Source organism: Centruroides sculpturatus, unplaced genomic scaffold (assembly GCF_000671375.1).
Source record: "Centruroides sculpturatus isolate CEXI.00-Female unplaced genomic scaffold, Cexi_2.0 scaffold874, whole genome shotgun sequence".
Lineage (NCBI taxonomy): Eukaryota > Metazoa > Arthropoda > Arachnida > Scorpiones > Buthidae > Centruroides > Centruroides sculpturatus.
This window is the reverse complement of record NW_019385253.1, coordinates 362,883-370,725: the sequence shown is the minus strand read 5'-3', so window position 1 is coordinate 370,725 and position 7,843 is coordinate 362,883. Positions and strand designations below refer to the sequence as shown.

Below are 7,843 nucleotides of genomic sequence, written 5' to 3'. Positions count from 1 at the left end.
TTATTGGTATTTTCATTTTAAAAATTACAAAAACATTATTCTTTTCTCTAATAAATACACTTTTCATAATGTCATTTTCACCATATCTTTTCTTCATAATAAATTCAGTTTTACCCAAGTGGGGTTGAATAGATTGCCAATTACCTAAACAAAACTAGAAACTTATTTCAGCTTTTAACCAGTCAAATTTAGGTTTATTCAATTTCCAGTAACACACAAATCAATAACAGAAAAAACTAATAGTAATTCTGTTAATGTTAAAGTATAAAATCATTTTAAAAGCATTATTATTTATAAAGGAAGATAAGTAATTATGTTTAGTTATACAAATATTAGAATCGTGTTCAAAATCTATTTATGAAATTTACCTTGGGCTTGCTCTGTTTCTTATCATGGCTGTTTACTTCACACAATTCTATAATAAAAAAAATATAAAAGGTTATGTTTCATTATATGAGCATAAATACATTAAACTTTATTATATAGTTGAAAATGATTAATTAAATACTGTGATTTCCTTTAATTATGATCACCATGTATCTCAAACAGTAGATGTTCAGAGCTTTCTGCAGATAGTTAAAATTATTGGTCAAATCTCAACCAAATTTGGTTGAGATTTGACCAATTTGGTGGACTGGTACTGTACATATTGTGCTGAATATGCAGTTTCAATTTGTGAGAGAAATTTTTCTTCAAAATTCAGTTACCAGGGTGAAATTTGGCACTGCTGTCCCCTTAATATGTATACTGTATGTGTTTGCTAATGAATTACAGATAAAACCATTGCCATTCCAGCACTACAGAATGAAAACCATCTGAACATCACAATCTTTATGCAAAATGGTGCCCCTTGCATATTAGCTTAGATGTACAAGCCTTATTCAACAGTTTTTGTATGAAGTTGTGATCTCAGCTGCCATTTTATGGTGAAGAGCATCATTACAATTTTATGGCTGCCATGATCACCTGATCTGAACTCCTGTGACTTTTGGTTATGGGCTACCTAAAGAACCTCTTTTATCAAGACAATGTTCTCAACCTAGCAGCACTAAAAGACAGAATTTCATGATGTGTAATAACTCGATAAAGGACAGTTGTATTTTGCCATAGTGTGTCATGCAATTCATGCATCTTTTTAGAGCATAGAGATGAAGACCACAAAAACTAAATTTCAGGGATGACTGCAGGAATCCAGCCTATTCCCAAGAAGTTCCCCCTTGGAAAAATTACAAAGGAAAAGAGACTCCTATTGCTGGTTTATGCCATTATGTTGTTAAATTTCAGTAACCTGCAAACTGGTTATTCCTGATGATAAATTCTAATGTTTTTGATCTATAAAGACCAAAAACATTAGAATTTGTCATCACTGTTATAGCATTGTTTTAATCATTAAATTGATTAATTGTTGATGATTAAAAAGTCAAACCAAACATGCTTTGGAAGAACTGTACAAGAAAGTGGCAGACTTTAGTCTAGAGAATGTCATTTTGGCATAGGGCTGGTGTGTGTGGTGTGGTAGTTGCCTCACATATTGAAATTTTTATTTATTACAATATACAACAATGTAATAAACAATTTACTTAGTTGGCCTCTGATAATTTTTCAATGTAAATACATCAATTGGAATTCTATTGTTTTAATTTTGGAACATGCAGGGTGCATTGGCACTGATATTTTATAGGGAGTCATATGTTAAGGATTCATAATTATGTTCAACATTGGCACAGGAAAGGCTGACATAACTAACTATATTATTGACTGACCAGAAAATTTCAATGATATTAGAAGTCTATTTATGCAGTGTTTCACTTTTCTATATACAGTGGTGCCTCGTATAACGTACTTAATCCATTCCAGGTGCATGTCTGTTAAGTGAAAAGCCTGTTATATAAAACGCATTTTTCCATAGAAATACATGTTAATTTATGCTGTGGAACGAATTACATGTTTTAACCGTACTGTACCATAACAAAAAATGAAAATGGAGCAGTCACCAACTATGCTGGGTAGTCAGATGTTGTGATGAGGAGGTGGAGGAACACTTTCTTTACATATTTATACAGATACAGACTTTTTACACATTGCAGTAGGTCTCTTTTTATTGCTTTTTACTTGGAGTCAGATTCAAGAGAGGCTACCAGAGCTTGCAGGGTCATCTCCTCTTGTTTTATCCTTTGTTTTTTGGCAGCTTGCTTCTTGAAAAACATGTCCAAGATGGTTGTTTCTCTCTCTTCTTCAACACCTGTCAGAAATGATGAGCAACGGTATCATTGTAGATATCATTGATCCTGTTGGCCTCAGCTCTGTTTGGATAATGAGTGTTGGTAAATTCCTGAACCTCTTCCAATTCGACAAGGAAGTTTTTGTCAACTTTCACTCCTCCTGATGATTTCTTGCTTTGTTTCAATTAAAATCACCTTTCTGTTTTTTTAGAAGCCATGATTTGCACAACACTTGAATAAATGTAAATACCCTCCTGCACTGAGGTGATGTACGTAATAAACAAGGGAGCAAGCCAAATCCTAACAGGCTCTCTGTACTTCAGATTTACTAATAATATATTCTAATAATACTAATATGTTATAAAAATAGCAGATTGTCATTGGCAATGGCAAAGAGTGGAAACATCATTTGCACTTGTTTGCAGAAAGACCATTGTTTGCCTCATGTAACTGCCAAACAGAAAGTCCGTTGTTCGCAGCATCCGTTATACAAGGCACCACTGTATAAATATAAATGCAGTATATTTATAAATGCTGTATAAATATGTGAGAATAGTTTTAGTTTTCTGTCTATAATAAATAATCAGATTAGCACTCTCACAGATGGCACCAGTTACAATCAGGGCTATCTTGACCTTATCAGGGTCTAAATTTGACCTTAAAAACAAGGAACATTCCTTGTTTTAAAGGCTAATTTTGGTCAACATACAACAAAGTTGAAAGGGACAATGAAATTAATGAATGATATTTGTCCTTTTATATTTGAGAAATTGGCTAGAATAGAAGTCACAAATTTTCTGTTGTTTGTCGATAATGGAAATTATGTCCCCTTGGGAATTAGAAAAAGGGAAATACAGATGAAAAGGGGACATGTGTACCAAATGCCCCCAATGTACAAGTGCCCCTGTTGCCTTTCCTATGCTCTTACCTTACCAGCAACTGTGAAAAAGGAACAGCATAAATTTGGCTTGCTTCAGGCAGCAGTTTTTGGTGTGCTGGCCCTGTTTTGGCATGTCACCTCATATTATGAATAATTATCACATGACCTTGTCAGGACCTGCTATAAAAATATCCATTAAAAAGGCAAAAATTAGAATGGGGGAGAATTATTATAGGCCAGAATGGGATCACATGTGGACATGTGTGTTTTTGGTACAAAGTAAGCTTGTCATTCAATAGAACCATTTATTAAAAGATTCTTACATGATCCTCAGTTTATTGCCAAGTTGATAAAAGTCCACAAAGTTCAGTTCTCAGAGTTTAATAGATAAGTTAAAGCTCTCTACTTCTTCCCGACAAACTATCAGCTTTGATTCTAAAGAGTAGAGAGCTTTGAATTCTACAGATTAGAGAGGAGTCATTCTGGTCAGAGAGGCATAAGCAAACACAATTTGATGAACAGAAAAGTCAACAATGACAAGGAGTAAAGGTGACTATGCTGACATGAGCAAGTGAATTTGCCAAGCAATGTGCATGCATGCGAGAGAGCGAGTGAGCAAGAATATATGACAAGAAGAGGTGATGACATTTGTCACTCTCATTAAGTATAGTAGGACTACACCAACGAGAGAAAGTGCATGGAGATAATCATGTCACATATTTATGTAGATCTCATCACAGAGAAGTGTGAATTATTGAACTGTATGGAAGTAAAAATCAAAATGGTTTGAATACAATGTTTACTACTAGCAAAAAAAAAACTTTGTTATTAGGATTACTTCATAATGAATACAAAAAGAAAATGAAAATATGGTGTTCCTCCTCTCTGGAAACTGAGAAAGTATAAAGAATTTTATAATATGTTAATAAAACAGAGTTATATGACTATGTATATCTATAGTTTAAAAAACAAAAATCTTTTTATATGTACTGTACAGTCAATGAAAGATATGAGAAACCATTCATTCATTCATTCATTAGAGGAGAAGGTGGTATTATGGAACACTGCGGGTATTATGGAACCACCCCATTTCGAACTGATAATAAAGGCGAACTGTAGCGGAATGTGGCTGAACTGAACTAGACAGACATCCAAAGCAAAGGGAACACCCGTTTTAATTCAGTTAAACGGTTGTCCGTATTTAATCAGCAAATTTGTTTTTTTCAAAATTCGCAAGTTTTGAATGCTAAGTGAATTTAATTATTTTTAAAATATAAATCGTGTAGTTGTAGGTTCACTGGTGCATGTATTCCGTTCCAGAGACTTAGGGGTACATATTAATCTGTGTGATGTTCACGTTTTTTAAATTTTGGTCTCGACAGACATAAGTTAATTCGAGATGGCGATGCGTGAAATACGGACCCCTTTGGTGCTTTTACAGTAATATGGAACTCAACTCCTCCGAACTCTCTCTTTGCAATCAGACATTCGTCCGGAGCAATTTGGGAAAAAGACACTAGGTAGAAAGTCTGAAAATATCGAAAAAGAGCTGCTGGAATATATATTGTTGATGGAGGTCATATTTTTCTATTATAAAAGCATTTTTGCGATAAAATACATTGGAGTAAATAATTTTGTAATTATTTAACATTTTTTGTCCTTTCCTATTTGTTTTTGGCTACATTAAAGCATTTTTTTGAAAATATACAGTAAGGTTCCATATTACCACCCGATTTTCTCTAAGCCTACTTTCGGACTTTTTGTACAAAAGCCTTCAAAAACCATACTTATAATTACACTAGCGAAAAATCCAATTTGGAACATTTAGTTTACTAGTTACCAGTACTTTTCGCACAAAAAATGTGGATGTAGTTATGATACTTCGTTTACAATTCACTAAAGTATAATTGGGGTTCCATAATACCACCTTCTCCTCTATTATTTGTTAACATATTGGTACTGTACAGTACAATACATATTCAGTACTGCTAAGCATAGCCGAGTGGAAACTACTGTATATATAAATAGCAAAAAGATACAGTAAAGTAAATATAAGGTATTAAATTACAGTATTGTAACATCTAGTAAGGTATGGAGGAGTACAGTGAAAAGTGGGTTGTAGCTGAAGATAATAAAATATATTACAAAATGTTGTTGAATGAGTTTATCGAGAAAAATCAACAATGAAAAAATACGTTTACTATATTAGCTTAAATTAGATTTAAATGTGTCATCATTATTATTAAAATTATCATCATTATTAATCTTAAAAATATTTTTGAACGAGTATCATTTTTGTCTGAGTCATTGTATGATACAGTATTTAAAATACCAAATCACTTAAAATACGAATAAATATACTTTTTTAATCGATATTTAGTAAATAAAATCACTGACTTTTACATAGTACATAAAATATTGTAAGTATATATTTTCGTGTTTGTTTTTTTTTACATCCAATGAATAATCACACAAAAAAGTTCACATAAAAATCTATGTAAAATAGTTTTTTTTTTAAATTTTTTTTACCATTAATTTAATTTATTAACAAAAATAGGTGTTTTTGAATTAGTTGCCCATAAGATACCTTGTTAAAATATATACAAAATCAAAGTTAAGTATTTCGATAACAGCACATAAAATCTTAACAAAACTTAAACCACTTATGTATGGTAATATTAATAACTGATATCTCGAGTTTCAACGCTTTTGTAAGAAAATGACATTTGGCACCAACTACCTTAATAGATAATTGGTATTTTGAAGTAAGGAAATACAGTAATTTATTTAAATTGAATATTTAAAAAAAAATCACATCTAGACGTACCGAGTGATGAATTGCTTAGTTAGAAAAATTTTGATATTTTGGATTATGTAAGAGTTTGATTGGTCAACATCCAAGGAAAAAATTTGTTTTCATACAGAGAGAAGGACCTTGGCTTGCTTTGCATTAAATTATAAATAATTTTTTCAATATTCTGAGGTATGGAATTCCATACCTGCAAAAATGTGAGGTATGGCGTCTTCCATACCTTTCATAGTGGAAACGACACCCCTGTTTACAGCAATATTAATGTCCCAAACGTATCATTCGGAGCTTGAATTGGGCACAAAAAGGAACCATCTTGCCTGGGTGATAATTGAGAAAACGGGAAGGCCAGAGGTGTGATCTATGGATTTATAAGTACAGTATTAAACACATTTATATCTAATAGCAAGTTTAATGGAGACCGGAAAAGACAGAAAAATAAACAGTAGAGAAGTTTTGACGTGAAGAGTACGATCGAGTGCAATCTCATCGCACAGACTAATAAATACAATTTATTAAATCAAAATACATTCAGAAAGCATCAATTTACGCATAAATTAAATTAAAATTCTGTTTCAAATTATTTATTACACGTTATTTAATCTGTCACACGTCTTGTTTAATACACAAGTATAAACGATATCAGTAATTAAACTTGCTGATATTTTCCTAATACCGTAAAAACTAATGTCTATTACTTATTATTTTAATTAAATTTAAGCATACGAACTATAACTTACCGGTAATAATAATAAGTTGTAACTCTCACGTATCGTTGGCTGCCTGGGCGGGCGTACTCTACCTCTCACACCGAAACTAAAACCAAAACACTCACCAGGGCAACCGAGATATCACTGTAGCGTCATACTTATTGATTTAGCAACTTCTAAAAATAATCTAGTTTCGTTTTCGTTTTTCGATGTTTATGATTCAGATTGTTTTTATTGCAATAAAAATAATCTGAATCATAAACAATTCTGAATCATAAACAATTCTGAATCATTTTATTTAAAATTTTGAATTAATTTCTGGTAAAACTATAGATTTGTACCATTACGTGTTTTCTATTAAATTTCTTTTATAAGACACATAACTTGAACGCAGAATTTTTGGGGGACACCTACAGAAAAATCGCTATAGACAAAAAAATCTTAGGACTACAGTATTTATCGAATGTACACCGCCGCTTAAACTTGTCGTGGAGATGGACGCGTACGAATCGTATCACGTGACCTAATCTACGTTACTACCTGCAAACGTCACTCTCCTTAGCCACGTGACATTGCGACGTATTTCCTGTCAACTTACTCAGTTGACAGGAAATACTTCTAGCGGATATTCTTCTAGCGGAACAATAGGGCGTGCATTTTTCGAAACTGGAAAGAAAATCAGTCGTTATACTCGAATCTGTAGAGGACAAAATTATAAGGATAGTTAATTTTGAATAGTTTAGAGTAATAAAACTCTATAAATGTAAATATATTTTTAATGAACAATTGAATGGATGGTTATTACATCACACCCAGTATTTAACAGCCAATCATTTTAAACTTTTGAAATCTTAACAGTTTACTATTCACATTTTTCACCGGATGCTCGCCCTCTGGTGTTTGAAAACAAAACTATTTTATCTAGGCAGATTAATCTACCGACTCCGATCTGGGTCGTTTGAATCATTCTTGTGTGTTGTCAACAGTAAAGATGAATAGCAATAGAAAAAGCAAAGCTTTCTCTTGCCTTAAAATTTCAATTTCAAAGCCATGCGGAACATAATATAAGTTTTCGTCTATTCTCACATGAAAAACAGACGATTATTCGGAAATCAGAATTCGGAGAAGCTCATAAATATAACCGACAGAAGAATGGACAAACTGTTAAGAATTGGCAAAAAAGTTTTCTGATTGTCCAGCTTTATATCAACAAGTTATGCTG

The 7,843-nt window shown here is 32.4% G+C and overlaps 1 long non-coding RNA gene across 1 annotated transcript in view; it reads right to left on the bottom strand.

Annotated features, from left to right (window-relative positions):
* The window catches only part of LOC111636766, a 9,139-nt gene extending 4,786 nt beyond the window's left edge, over positions 1–4,353 (bottom strand). The window contains exons 1-2 of the long non-coding RNA XR_002758587.1: positions 3,426–4,353; positions 369–415 (exon numbers count right to left, since the gene is read on the bottom strand). This is a non-coding gene — a long non-coding RNA (uncharacterized LOC111636766). The remainder of the gene's footprint in view (positions 1–368; positions 416–3,425) is intronic.
* Between the last annotated feature and the right edge of the window lie 3,490 nt (positions 4,354–7,843).